This window comes from Euleptes europaea, chromosome 1 (genome assembly GCF_029931775.1).
Source record: "Euleptes europaea isolate rEulEur1 chromosome 1, rEulEur1.hap1, whole genome shotgun sequence".
NCBI lineage: Eukaryota > Metazoa > Chordata > Lepidosauria > Squamata > Sphaerodactylidae > Euleptes > Euleptes europaea.
The window spans coordinates 163,672,079-163,685,588 of record NC_079312.1 but is presented as its reverse complement, the minus strand read 5'-3'; the positions used below and the strand labels follow the sequence as shown (position 1 = coordinate 163,685,588).

General features: G+C 47.3%; 1 protein-coding gene across 1 annotated transcript in view; it reads left to right on the top strand.

Annotated features, from left to right (window-relative positions):
* The first annotated feature begins 6,076 nt into the window (after positions 1 to 6,076).
* MAP3K12 (mitogen-activated protein kinase kinase kinase 12) overlaps positions 6,077 to 13,510 on the top strand; it is a 67,268-nt gene continuing 59,834 nt past the window's right edge. Inside the window, exon 1 of the mRNA XM_056860552.1 lies at positions 6,077 to 6,130. The gene's annotated coding sequence lies outside the window, so the exon portion shown is untranslated. The remainder of the gene's footprint in view (positions 6,131 to 13,510) is intronic.

Sequence of the window (13,510 nt, the reverse complement as noted above, 5' to 3'; positions counted from 1 at the left end):
CCTATTTGACTGGTAGTATAATCAGTTTTCTTACTATATTTTTGGTTGTTTAGACAATGAAGATTTTCCGTTCTAAGGATTTTCATGTTAAGAAATAGAAGTCATGGTGTCATCTTGCTTTCACCGCCTTGTCTTCTACCTTTGTAATTCCACACTTTCGTTGTTCGCATTGTTTTCTAACTTTATAATCCTAGATCTGTGGTTCATTGCTTATCTTATGGTGTCTGATTGCAGCATTTCATTTTCTTGAATCTCACTGAGAACGGCAGACTATAAAACAAGTAAATAAATAAATGTTTTAAAACGGGTTTTCCTCTACCATTACCTTTTGTTGATAGGGCTTGCTAGTTGTTTGATCAGAGGGAATCCCAGCTTCCTTTTGCCAGTTTCTGCTCCATTGTGAGGAATTATGTCTCTGCTGTAACCACTCTCATCTACCTGTAATACAGTTTTTCCCCTTTCCTGCTGTCCATTTTAACTAATTGGCCCCGGGGAGGATTTAGTTGCAACTGTTTTTTGCTTTTCCTGTGCTGATCCCCTGGGGAAATTAGTTATCCTCCTTCCTGCTTCTCTATTGCCTCATTGTGTTAAAAAAACCTTCAGGGTTTGTTTTTACATTGGGAAAAAAGCAAGGTTCTAGTCCTCATTAGTATAGCAGTAGCTTGAGATTGTACCAATTTATTTGGTGTGCAGGTCTTTCAGCCTTCATGTATTTAGAGGAGGGGGCTGTGACTCAGTGGTAGAGCCTCTGCTTGGCATGCAGAAGGTCCCAGGTTCAGTCCCCGGCATCTCCAGATAAAGGGTGATGTGAAAGACCTCTACCTGAAACCCTGGAGAGCCGCTGCTGGTCTGAGTAGACAATACTGACTTTGATGGACCAAGGGTATTCAGTATAGGGCAGCTTCATGTGTTCATGTGTTCATTTGCATGCCTGTGTAGAAAGAGTAAGCAATGGATGGGACCATGCTGATCTGCCTTTGGTCATCAGATGTTCAGCATATATCACTGGATGTCTGATACAGGACAGAAGGAAAAGACTGTCAAGCTAGTATGAATACCAATCTCTAGGCACCTGTCATGTTTCAGCGACAGAAAGGAGACAGTGAGGACCAGGGGCAAAGGCTTCATCTGTACAAACATTTGGAAGCATCCAGACCATCTACTGTTCAACTCTTCGTAGGCGCTTCATTCAGCCATTTATGCCTGGGAGGTTTTGCCTTGGATTTGCCACTCTATGGATGCACATTTTCCCCATCCGAATTCTCAAGATTCAAAAATAAGCCCCCTTGCAGAGTTTTGAGAATTCGGATGGGGAAAATGTGCATCGAGAGTGGCAAATCCAAGGCAATCCAAACCTCCCATGGATAAACGGCTGAATGAAGCGCTTGCAAAGAGTCGAAAGGTAGATGGTCTGGATGCTTCCAATTTTTTGCACAGATGAAATCTTTGCCCCTGGTCCTTACTGTCTCCTTTCTGTCGCTGAAACTGATTTTCCAAGTGAAATATGAATCTGGCAGGTTTTATGCATTTTCTTTTGCAAAGGGGAATTCCAACTGCGTTGGGAAGAGCTGCCTCTAGAACAGTGATGGCGAACCTTTTAGAGACCGAGTGCCCAAACTGCAACCGAAAACCCACATATTTATCGCCGAGTGCCAATGCGGCAATTTAACCTGAATACCACCCCCAGAGGGGGCCCAGAGGGAAAGGCTAGGGTTGCCAAGTTCCTCTTCGCCATGAGTGGGAGGTTTTTGGGGTGGTGCCTGAGGAGGGCGGAGTTTGGGAAAGGACTTCAGTGCCATAGAGTCCAATTGCCAAAGTGGCAATTTTTTCCAGGGGAACTGATCTCTATTGGTTGGAGATCACCCGGGGCGGGGCAGAGCCGGAAAGGCCAGCGACTTGGAGGAACTGCGCGTGCCGGCAGAGAGGGCTACAAGTGCCGGAAGTGGCACTCGTGCCATAGGTTCGCCAACACGGCTCTAGAAGAAGTTTTGCCGGGGATTATTTCTCCCCCTGCTTCATTTTTGCCGTCTTAATTGGTACATTGCCAGATTTCATTTCAGCACTGAAGCTAGAATTTCAGCCCTAGAATGCTTCCATGCCAACATGAACTGACAAATGCGCGTGTGTATTTATTTCCATAGGTAGCTCAAGGCAGCGAGCAACATGCTTTTAAAAAGGTGAAACAATAATTAAAACACACACATTAAGAGACAACAGTGACAACCAGGCATGTGACGACACCAACTTTCTACAGGGGTTGGAGAGCTTGAAAAAAAATATCTGGGAAGAAATCCACTGTTTACCATTTGTTAAGCCACGTCTTGGACTTAGACATGTCATGGACTTGAATTCAAATACTAAGGCATTTATTTTTCTAGCATCTTTCAAGCACATCCATTGAGTGGGATCCAGACAGTTTTTTTCTTAGTCTCACCCAATTCCCTTCCCTAATACAACTCCCATCATGCATGCAGATCCTCCTATGATCCCCAGTGTAGCCATTTTGGTGGGGAAAGGGGACTCCATCCTCACTATTTCACCAGTGGAAAATCTAGTTGATCCAGCCCAATACCACACAGCCTAATGACCCAATACAATTTTAAAATTTAATTCTTAATTTTACTTCATTTGTACCTCACCTTTTCTCCCACACCGGGGACCCAAAATGAGCTACATTGTTCTCCTCACAACAACACTGCGAGGTGGGTTAGGTTAAGAGTATGTCACTGGCCTATGGTCACCCAGCACACTTCCATGAATAGAGTTGCCAGGTCCCTCTTCGCACCAGCAGGAGGTTTTTGGGGCAGAGCCTGAGGAGGGCAGGGTTTGGGGAAGGGGCATAGCGTTCAGTGCCATAGCATTCAATGGCCAAAGCAGCCCTTTTCTCCAGGTGAACTGATCTCTATTGGCTGGAGATCAGCTGTAATAACAGGAGATATCGAGCTAGTACCTGGAGGTTGGCAACCCTATCCATGAAAGGTCTTTTGGATCCTCATCCGACAGTCTAATTGCTACACTGAGCTGGTGCAAACAATGTAAACACTGCTTGCAGGTTTGCCTTGGAGCTTGTCAACCAAATTTGCGCTGGAAGCCCCATGTTCAGGACTTAATTCCCAGGCACACAGGGGCCTGATCCTGATCAGGACTGCAGCAACTAGGGAGAGGGGGTTTAAACCTCCCCCATGCCATTTTCTTGAACCAAAAGAGCCCCAGGAAGCTGCTTCTTGCCCAGATGGAGAATCTTACTTGTACAGATGGGCTGCACCCAAGGCTTAAGACCCAGTTTGATTTGTACAATTAAGTCGTAGGCTTCAGATATTATCAAATATGGACCTACAGGAGAGCAATGGGAGAGCCACGTCCAAGTGTAGCATCTCTGTCATGAGAATAAGAATGACAGCTATCAATCTATCCCTTTTTAAAACCCTGCTGTTCCTGCAGGAAGCTCAGGGCAGCCCCATTATGGTGGTCAGCCTCCTGCCCGCCTAGCCATGCTCCCACTGCTGTTTCATGGAGCAGTGGGAGCAAAATGGGGGGGGGGGGCAAATTCGGCATCACTGATGGTGTGACATCACTTCTGGTTTAGGGACCAGAAGTGACATCATGGCATCGTGTGGCACTCTGGGAGTTTCCCAGATCTGTATGGTAAAATCCCTGGTAACCCTAGCAACGTGTTTGTTTCTCCCCACCTCCATCTTATCCTCAGAACAGACCCACGAGGTAGAAAAGAGTGAGAGTCCAGTAGCACCTTAAAGACTAACACAATTTCTGGCAGGGTATGAGCTTTCATGAGTCAGCTCACGTCTTCGGATACCTGAAATATCTGAAGCTGTGACTCATGAAAGCTCACACCCTGCCAGAAATTGTGTTAGTCTTTAAGGTGCTACTGGACTCTTGCTCTTTTCTACTGCTACGGACAGACTAACATGGCTACCCATCGTGATCTATCCCCATGAGGTTGGTCAGTCTGAGAAAAAGTGACTGGCCCAAGATCACCCAGCAAGCTTCATGGCGGAGTGAGGATTCGAACCTGGATCTCCCAAGTTCTCCTCTGGTACATAAACACTACATTTATCTTAAGAGGATTGCTTTTTCCTTAAAAGGAATTTGGTTGCTTCTTTAAGTGGAAAAAAATTCTTAAGAGCTCATTCCTCCAGCTCCCGGCATCACATTTGTTTGGGCTCTTAAAAGAGTTATTATGAGGATGACTAAGATAAAGGTTATAAAATACTTTGCACATTAAAAAAGGGTACCATAAATAAGAAGGGTTAGTCATGTCTGTTAGCTTCATCTGCAGTCTCAATGCTAGTGAATGAGTTGCTGTGAAAGAAAAAGGAGCACAGCTGTTTATGGTTGCCAACTCCAGGCTTGGAAATTCCTGGAGATTTGGAGTAGAGCCTGGGGAGGGATCTCAGTAGAGTATAATGCCACAGAAGCAGCCATTTTCTCCAGCAGCAGAGGTAGGTCCCTCTTTGCAACTGGCGGAAGGTTTTTGGGCCAGGGCCTGAGGAGGGTGGGGTTTGGGGAGGGGAGGGACTTCAATGCAATAGAGTCCAATTGCCAAAGTGGCCATTTTCTCCAGGGGAACTGATAGGGTTGCCAACCTCCAGGTAATAGCAGAAGATCTCCTGCTATTACAACTGATCTCCAGCTGATAGAGATCAGTTCACCTGGAGAAAATGGCAATTGGCAATTGGACTCTATGGCATTGAAGTCCCTCCCCTCCCCAAACCCCGCCCTCTTCAGGCCATGCCCGCAAAACCTCCCACCAATGGCGAACAGGGACCTGGCCACCCTATGAATTGATCTCTATTGGCTAGAGATCAGTTGTAATAGCAGGAGATCTCCAGCTAGTACCTGGAGGTTGGCGACCCTATCCTGCAGTGATCCTCCAATTCTCTGCTCCTCCTGCTTATGGGAGTCCTCCAGGAGCAGCATTTTAGGCTGCCCAGGGAGGGGGGCAAAGCACACTTCCATGCACAGAAGAACACCCCACAAACTTCACTTCACCAGCCCCCCTCCATAGCCTTGCCCTGTGAGCTGTGAAAACACAAGACCTCTTCCCTGTCCTCTGCCTCCCTCCCAGCAATTTTGGAGTCCTCTCCAATGAAAAAATGAGCAGGTTTTCCTCAGGCTTTGTGCTTTGCTGCTACCCCCCCCCCCCACACACACACCTCTACAGAAAACGACAGATTCCCCAAACAAGCGAGGGGATGGGGGGCTGTTCTCCCAAGCCTTCTGCTGCCTGGGCCCCGATCCCGGGCACGTGGCCCCACTGCTCGGCTTCACCTTGCCTCCCGCATTCCACTGCGATGACATCAGCAGCTACCTGCAGCAGAGGCTGAGCCGCCAACGCCGCCCATTGGCTGGAGCCCAGTTGTGCGGGGAGGGGAAGGAGCGGAAAGATTAACTGGAGAGAAGGTTGTGGGGGGGGGGAGAAGAGGAGGAGGAGGAGGAAGGAGGGAAAGGGAGAGAGGAGTTGGAAGAGGCAGGCGGAGAGAGGAGCTGAGACTGCAGCAGGCGAGACTGGCACATGGCTAGGAGCAGCCGCCAGGCAGGAGGGGTATGTGTAGGGGGGTGGGCGTGTGGAAAGGCAAATAGCTTGGTGGGTTGATCCTGGTGAGGGTGCAGAGCTAGAGGGGGAGAGGGGGGGGAGATGGCATGCTTGTCAGGGAGATGGATGCTCCATCTTACGTAGTTCAACTGCTCGATGCCAGGCACGCTGCCTTGAAAGTTCAGTCCCACGGCGCTTCAGTGGGTAAAATGGGCATAGGAGGGCAAGCTGTCATTGGTGCGCTAGCTAGCCAAAGATGGGCAAAGAGATGGTGTTAGAGGCAGGTTGCTGAGGAAAGTGGAGTGGGTAGCTGGGTCTTCCTAGAGAGATCGGTTGGTCATGAGGTCACTGAAGTTCTCTCCCTGGCTTTCTCCCAGCCTATGATCATGTCGGAGGGGAAATAAACAAAAGCACATGGCTCTGTCATGTTAGCTTGGGAGGGGTTGTTTTCTGAGGGAGAGCAGTCAAAAAGTAAACAGAAATCGAGGCTGGCAAGGATTGCAAGTGAGGTTACCGGCGCCTGAGGACCATATCCGAGGATAACCCAAGGGCTGGACTGACTGGAAAAAGCCACAGGTGAGCAGAGCACTCCTATTTTTGCAGAAGAGACAACCCAGGGGCTTAGGGGCAGCATTCCCTGGGTTTGCTTTTCCTGCCAAGTGTCACGGAGAGGTCCCTAGGTTCTTTGAGCAATTAAAACCCACCTGGGGGGCCTGGGCTCCAGTTGCTTTGGGGGAGTGGGGAAGAATCTGGCCTCCAATTTGGAGAAAGTGTCTCTGGGCATAGGGAGATTAGTAACAGGCTCAGTGGGATCTGAGAGGAGGCAAAGTATCCTGGTTCAGGGGGATGGAACACAGGCAGGACGGTGCTGCTGCAGCCGTCTTGTTTGGGGGCTTCCCAGAAGCACCTGGTTGGCCCCTGTGTGAACAGACTGCTGGACTTGATGGACCTTGGTCTGATCCAGCTTGGCCTTTTTTATGTTTTTATGATGGGTGGGCAGGGGAAGGCTCTTGGCTCAGTTCAGATCAGGAAAGAAAACAGCGCAGGACCGGGTGGGGGGGAGTTCTGATTGTCCCACTTGGAAGTGGCTCTGGAGCTAAATATAAGCTTTGGGCCACCTTGGAAGCATCAGAAGTGGCTGGAACTTGTTTAAATTGGTCATGAGAGGGATTAAACTTGAGATTTTCTGACTGTAAAACAGGTGCTCTACCTATGTATGTAGGGTCTGGAGGACACTATCAAAAACAGGGATTGGCAACTGCCAGACCCCTGGCCAAATCTATCCACAGAAATTTGTAGTGGCCTCCCACAAATGAAAAGGAAGAAGCGGGTGCAGAAGAGCAGCATCCATGACATGGCAGCACATGAATACATGAAGCTGCCTTCTACTGAATCAGACCCTTGGTCCATCAAATTCAGTATAGTCTACTCAGACTGGCAGCGGCTCTCCAAGGTCTCAGGCAGAGGTCTTTCACATCACCTACTTGTCTAGTCCCTTTAACTGGAGATGCCGGGGATTGAACCTGGGACCTTCTGAATGCCAAGCAGAGGCTCTACCCGAGCTACGTCCCTTCCCTGCAGACCATGCAGAGGATTTGGCATGAGAATTTGGGGCACCATCACATCTCCCTTGTCAAAAATGGGCAAAACTAGAGTGAAAGTAGACTTCTGTTATATCTTGAGTAACAAGCCCTCTGTGTATCCACACTCACAGATGTACGAGCTTACAAAATGAATCAGGCCTTAGAGAAACCGGCGCTTCCTTTTGGCGGGAGAAGCTGGCTGTGCTCATTGGCTGGCCCTTGTGGCAATCATCTCCTACCTATCAACCCAAAGTAAAGATTTCAAACAATGGCATGCAATGGTGGGGGGAGAGAGAACTAAACATTCCAATGGATACATTTGAAGAATACCTAGAAAATAGAGGGTTTTTTTAAAAAAAACTACTACAGGGAACAGAAATCCACCCTGCAGTCAGAACCAGGTCCATGTGTCAGTAAACAATAGAGAGAAAAACAGAGGTAGCCTCACAGCAGAAAGCCTGTGCTTACTCCAGAGTAGGGGGGTGCATCACAGCACATTGCTGGACTGGGGGGAAAGAGAATACTTAGCCAGAGCATCTAGCCTAGTATGTTCTACCATGGCTGGCTGAAGCTCTCCAGGGTCTCAAGCAGAAATCTGCCCTTGCCCTGATACTGGACTTGCATGGGTTCCTGAGTTTAGACTCCATGCATCACACATGGTAGAAAGGTGTTTTCGGTGGCTGATCGGCCAACGTAGAATTCCCTGTTTGCGTTATCTGAAGAAGTGAGCTGTGGCTCACAAAAGCTCATCTGCTGCCCGAAATGTTGTTAGTCTTTATGGTGCTACTGGACTCTTGCTCTTTTCTACTGTTTGTAAAGGGATTCACCAGAGCACGAGTGCCTTCTGGAAATGTTTGGATATGTCTTACATGGGCAGGGTTTTGATTGGCGTTTTATGCCTTTGGTTTTGTTTTAAAACGTTTTGTTATTCATATTTGGGATGGAGTGAGTTTTGGATCCAAGTGAATGAGCGTAGGCATTCATTGATGGGGATAGAGATAGACACCCCTGAGCATGACATGGAAGAGGTGGGCATGACGGTGATGAACAAAGGGTTTCTTACATCCTTTCCCCAGCCCATCCAGCCTAGTTCCTCCATTGACTGGGGATCTGTTGAGCCATGACAGGGTGTAGAGCAGGGATGTCGAACTCATTTGTTACAAGGGCCAGATATGACATAAATATCCCTTGGTTGGGCAGGGCCATGTGTACCATAACACTGAATGCTAGGTACTGCAGATGACAACTTTATAGAAGACACAAGCAAAGCCAACTAATGATATTATGCTCTACTTAAAATCCAAACATGCTTAAAACAATAAAATTCTTACAGTATTTTATTTTATTTAACGGTCTTTGATAATTGGCACCTTGGGGGGGGTGGGAGGTGGCTGCATTTGCTGGTGAACTCTCCAGTCCAGATCGGGAGCATGGGGGGCGGCTGCCCTGGCTGTCAAGCCTGCCGTGGGCTTGGCATCCCAGATCGGGACCAGGGGGATAGGGCGGGTGGCTACCTTGACTGGCCCACAGGCCGGAAAACAGCTCTCAAGGGGCCAAATCCGGCCCCCGGGTCTTATGTGTGACACCCCTGGTGTAGACCCTCAGCTGTGCTCTTTACAGGCAGCACTGACTGTGCTAATACATGAACACATGAAGCTGCCTTCTACTGAATCAGACCCTGGGTCCATCAAAGTCAGTATTGTCTACTCAGACCGGCAGCAGCTCTCCAGGGTCTCAGGTTAGAGGTCTTTCACATCACCTACTTGCTTGGTCCCTTTAACTGGAGATGCCAGGCATTGAACCTAGGACCTTCTGCCCGCCAAGCAGATGCTCTAGCACTGAGCCGTGTCATGTCATTTGGGGGAAGTGAATTTGGTCCGATGTGGCACTGTCTTTCTAGGGGTGGTGGAAGCACTGTAGAAGAGTCTTGGGGCAGACGGGCTATCTGGCTACAAGGACAGGCTCCTATGACTACAAGTATTGATCATTTCAGAGGGTAGCCTTGTTGGTGTGCAGTAGGTTTTATACCCTAAAACTCCTGTTGGTCTCTAAGGTGCTACTGGACTTAAATCCAACCGTTCTGCAAGTACTGATGATGAATCAGAGAGAATCAAAGAAGCGGGGGACTTTGAAGAGTGATGAAAACAAAAGACCACACTGGTCTCCTGGATTATGGCCCTCTGTCTTGGTCTGTTTGATAATCTCTCCATCCATCTATCCATCTATCTCTTTTCTGTCTCCATCCATCTACCCAGGCCCTTCTCTCTGCTCCATTGACCTATCATGCTGTCCCTTTATCCTGCACTGTGTTCTAGCCATCGGTTCTTAATACAGCTCTTATTATTCTGCTTCTCACCAGGTACATAGGCAGGAGAGGCCCCCAGAGTTCCAGGAAACTCTCAGGGTTTTGAGTGTGTGTGTGTGTGTGTGTGTGTATGTGTGAAGTGCCAGCAAGTCGCTTCTGACTCACGGCGACCCTATCAATCAATGTCCTCCAAAACGTCCTATCTTTAACAGCCTTGCTCAGGTCTTGCAGACTGAGGACCGTGGCTTCCTTTATAGAGTCAATCCATCTCTTGTTGGGTCTTCCTCTTTTCCTGCTGCCTTCAACTTTTCTTAGCATGATTGTCTTTTCCAGCGACTCTTGTCTTCTCATAATGTGACCAAAGTACGATAGCCTCAGTTTAGTCATTTTAGCTTCTAGGGTCAGTTCAGGCTTGATTTGATCTATAACCCTCTGATTTGTGTGTGTGTGTGTGTTTTGGCAGTCCACAGTATCCATAACACTCTCCTCCAACACCACATTTCAAATGAATCTACTTTCTTCCTATCAGGTTTCTTCATGATCCAGCTTTCACACCCATACGTAGTAATAGGGAATACAATGGCATGAATTAACTTGATCTTGGTTGCTGGTTTTGAGTGTACTGCCAGATATTTTCTCTCCCTAGCCAAATACTGTACTGGGCACAGAAAAACCTCTTGGCAGTCCTGTATTTCACCATCCATTCTCTAGACCTGCTGTCTTTCTCTCTGTGTATTGGAATATCCTCTAATTCTTTGAGAATTATATGCATCCATCTGTCTAGAGTCTCTTTCCTACAGTCTTCTGTTCTTTCTCTGTAAAATCTCTTTCTGTCCACAATGCCTGGCTGTCTCTCCTTCAATCTCCTCTCTTTCACTTTTCTGTGGAACTCACAGCATTTGATGTCCCGCTAACCCCAACTGCCCTCATCTTTCCACCCCAAGCTGAATTTCTCTGTACCTGTCTCCCCCCTCGCCCCAATTCTGGAGTCCCTCATAAAGAGTGGGATGGAATGAGAAGAGAGAAAGACCGAACATGGCATTAATAAGTGGCTGATTAAAAGCAAGAGGCCACGACTACGCTCGGGCAAATGAGGTTCCCTAAAAAGGAAAATGGCTTCTCTTCTCTTAGGCAGTGCACTGATCACCTTGCTGAGAATTAGAACAAAAACTGGAGTTGTGTAAGGCCATTTCTGCATGGGAGGTTTTGCCTTGGATTTGCCACTCTCTAGAAGCATATTTGCCCCATCCAAATTCTCAAAAATCAAAAATAAGCCCCCATGCAGAGTTTTGAGAATTCGGATCAGCAAAATGTGCATCTAGAGAGGGGCAAATCCAAGGCAAAACCTCCCATGCATAAATGGCCTAAAGCCCTGGTCCACCTGCCCTTTTTGGCTTCCTGGAAGCAAACAATGGAATGTGGACAGACTGAAGCCAGTCAAAGCAGCAACACCATTTGATTTGCTCCAGCAGCTAAGGGGGACCCTGGGCTTCATTTGCATATACTCCGCTTACCAGCCAACACTAGCCTCTCTGGCAGTGTGTAGCACAGGCATGCTGTAGATGCTTTCAGGTGGGTGTGTCTATGCCTGTGGTAAAAGTGTGAGAGAGGTCATGTGCCGAGGAGCCGTTCCACAAAGACCAGGGACAGATTGGTTTACAAGGGGCTGCTATTTTGATATGTGGGCATAGCCAGGAGCTTGGGATCGGTGCCAACTTTTTGTTATTACTGATACAAATCCAAGCGTTTGTGCCACCTGCTCTCCACACCACCCAGGGATAGATGCAAAGTACTTCTCCCTCTGATTCATGCACTGCCAGCAGAATTGTGGCAGTGCACTCTCATGCACACACCATTGCTTGTGGTTCTGCCAGAGATCTACGGAGAGAATATGTAAGGCTTCTCACCTGAATCGATTTACCTGGCTTTGTCATAGACTTCTCATCTGACCTTGGACAAGCCATGGAGGCTGACTGGTCTTCCGTTCCCCCCGTGATGGGATAATAACCCTGGCTCTGTGGCTCAAGAGAGTAGGACACTGAGGATAAATCAATTAAAAGCCATGACTCACTCCGACCCTAAGGGGATGAAGTGCTGTATAAGAAAATTAAAGATAGAGTGAGAGAATCTTGCCTTGTACTTACAAGCAATGGAAGGGTCATAAGAGGGTTCTGCACATTGCAATAGAACTGAAAGTCTAAGCCCCATGCTTGCAGTCACATGAACACATGAAACTGCTTTATACTGAATCAAACCCTTGGTCCATCTAAGTCAGTATTGTCTACTCAGGCTGGCACCTGCTCTCCAAGATCTCAGGTAGAGGCCTTTCACATCACCTACTTGCCTTAGTCCCTTTAACTGGAGATGCCGGGGATTGAACCTGGGACCTTCTCCATGCCAAGCAGTACCACTGAGCCACAGCCCCTCCCCAAGCTCCCTCCCTCAGTATATCATCTGCATCTTTGAACAACTGATGGTGCCAAAGTTAAAAGCTCTTAAATCTCATTTATTTCAGTAAGAGAGGTAAATTTAAAGCCCGGGTCCCCTCAGTTGCGATGCCACACATGCTATGTGGGGGTAATAATACTGAGCAACCTTACAGGGCTGTTGTAAGACTACTGAAATAAAGTATGAGAAACACTCTGAACTTTCAAAAGTGCTAAATAAGGTCGCACCCCCCACGGCAATTATTTTCCATCTAGCTCTCCTCGCTCCTGTGAATGCAGAGACTCTCATAGCGGCAATGGAGTGTTCACACCATGGTTTCCCCTGTACTTTCCCTGATTAAGCCCCCTCGCTATCTCCCATTCCCCCCACAACACCAGAGGGCTTTTATTTTTTTTTAAAAAACACAGTAATTGCTATAGCATTGTAACACTATAGCAATATAGCAATTCTGTATCGCTATATTGATACATATAAGGTTATAACACTATAGCAATGTAGCAGGGTGTTTTTTTCCCCAAGCCTGACAGCCCTTTGGTAGCTCGTGTGGATGGGGAATGGTGGCCACATGGGTCTGAAGCAATTAAAAGGGCACAGATGTGGGCAGGACCTGCAAAAATGTGCACCTTCCCATCCACACAGCATGCAAAAGTGCATTGATTGTGAGCCAGCATGGTGTAGTGGTTAAGAGTGGTGGTTTGGAGTGGTGGAGTCTGATCTGGAGAACCGGGTTTGATTCCCCACTCCTCCACATGAGTGGCGGAGGCTAATCTGGTGAACTAGACTTGTTTCCCTGCTCCTACACATGAAGCCAGCTGGGTGACTTTGGGCCAGTCACACTCTCTCAGCCCCACCTTCCTCACAGGGTGTCTGTTGCGGGGAGGGGAAAGGAAGGTGATTGTAAGCCGGTTAATTCTCCCTTAAGTGGCAGAGAAAGTTGGCATATAAAAACCAACTCTTCTTCATCTTGCACAAGAGATCATATCACACCAGGTTTGGGAAAGATCAGAGCACAGCAAGAGAAAACCTTCAAAGTGGAAGATTGGGGATAATATGGTGTATATGCTCCAAAGACACCTGCTCCACTTTGGGTGCTAAATGGTAGCAAAACCTCCATGTGGAAGCAACCTAAATGCTAATTTTGTTGTTTTATCTGTTTTATCTGGCATATTAGCTGCAAATAAAATTTATTTATTTATCTAATGTTGTTGTTATTCTCTCCTCACTCCATATCTAAATCAGTTAAAAGTACTCTGGCTGAATTAAGTTCATTGTGGTTAGGCAACTGTTCCAGTAAACTGAACAGAAATGATAGCATTTTAACTAGTGGCATTCTCTCTAGTCTAGACCTTAGAATTGTGTAATTATCAATTTTTATGGGATGAAAAGTTCTGTTTAATTCAATAAGTTTCCTAATTTTGTGTCAACGGGTGTTGATCCAAGAAAACCATTGCCTTGCATATATCTCCCCACACCCCAAAAAAAAGCTGTTTAGAAGCCCTGATCTTTCCTGTACTACAATTGAAAATAATATAAATGCTAGATCCCTTCTATCTGAAGAGTTCTATCTGACCTAAAAACTTCCATTCTGCACCAACTGCAATTGAGCTTAATTAAAAACAA